The sequence below is a fragment of the Elephantulus edwardii genome, unplaced genomic scaffold (assembly GCF_000299155.1).
Source record: "Elephantulus edwardii isolate Elephantulus edwardi_28Jun2011 unplaced genomic scaffold, EleEdw1.0 scaffold00118, whole genome shotgun sequence".
NCBI classification, from domain to species: Eukaryota; Metazoa; Chordata; class Mammalia; order Macroscelidea; family Macroscelididae; genus Elephantulus; species Elephantulus edwardii.
In genome coordinates this window covers 20,835-22,392 of record NW_006399868.1, presented here as the reverse complement: position 1 = coordinate 22,392, position 1,558 = coordinate 20,835, and positions in this window count along the sequence as shown.

Sequence of the window (1,558 nt, the reverse complement as noted above, 5' to 3'; positions counted from 1 at the left end):
AAAAAAAAAGAATATAAAAAATGAAAATAAATCAAACCACAGGAGCCCCTTAAGAAGAATATATTTCTTATCCTCATAGATTTTTCTGAAGGCAGTGCTCCATGATTGAAGCCAAGAATGAGACTTTGTATGGGGATTCTGGTCTAATACTGTGTGCTGACCATCAACTTGAGTCTATAGAACCATTCCGTTTACATTCTCTGTTCATTATTCTCTCCATTCCCACTGACAGTTCATCTTTTGATCAGACTTCCTATCTTCCCATACTGCTCATTGCCATTGAGTTAATTCCGACTCACATAGACCCTGTAGGACAGAATAGGGCTCTAGTGTGTCAGGAAATGTGAAGATGGCACAGGATAGGACAAGTTTCAGGTCTGCTGTTCATACGGTCACCATGAGTTATACTCGATTCGACAGCACCTAGCAACAACACAAGCCTGTCCAAGACTGTGATAATTTATGTGTGTTTTTGTGTATGAGTTGAGTAAAAGTTTGCAAAGCAGTTTCTTTTTTCCATTCAATCATTCATACATATTTTGTTTAAAAAAATTACAGTACCCTCAATGTAATCACACTTCCCCCACTTCCTCCTTATTGTTCTCATTTCCACTAATACTTCTACCCTATTCCTTCCTGCCTTCTGGGCTTTACCCTTAGACAAATGCTGTTCTATTAATCTTATGTGCTTGGTTCTTCTAAGAAGTGAATTCTTGGACAATGTGAAATAATGTTTGCAATCATACAAATTTCATTCAAATTCAGAAGACATGGGTCTTATTTGCCTTTTAAAAACTTTTTATCTTGGAAATATCAAATGGAGCTGGAAGTAGGAAAACTAACATAAGAAATCCCATGTGTCCAAGTTTGACTTCTTTGTCCAAATCCAAAGTGGTGTTGTCCATGGAGAACTGAATCTTGTCATGACTCTACCTATAAATTCAAACTTTATCATTCTCAGTGTCTGTTTTCCAGAGAAAAGTAGCAGAAGTATACAAAGTTTGCCTATTTTTGTAAATTGCTTCAGAAACTCTTTAAGAATTCAAAATTGGTCTGTCTCTCAGAATCATTCAACTTACAAATGGGCACACAACAAGGAGTAAAGACATGTTACGTTTCCAACATTTGAATGAAGACCTTTGAGAAGCATCTTGAAAATCTCATTGAAAGCACTTGGTAGTTAAAAGGGGCTAAGCAGATCAGTTAGGATATACGGAATCAGCATTTAAGGGCTTAATGGGTCAAAGGAGAAAGAAAGCACAACAAAAATCGACAAACAAAATGTCCATCCAATTGCAGCAAATTCAAGGGAATGCCCTGTAGTGAGTTACCGGGAGCCACTTTGGAAACAGTATGACTTCTCCTGTGACGGTGCATCCCACAGGGAATATGGCTGGAGTGGTGCGGGCTGTAGGCTTGTGGGCAGAGGGTTTACCATGGCAGACCCTCTCTCCCCATTTAGTGACCACATCAAAGGTAGTGGAGGAGACCCCTGCTGGTTCTTATGCTAATAAGAGTGAGCTGCCATCCCTTTTGAAAGCAATCAAATGATTTTTCT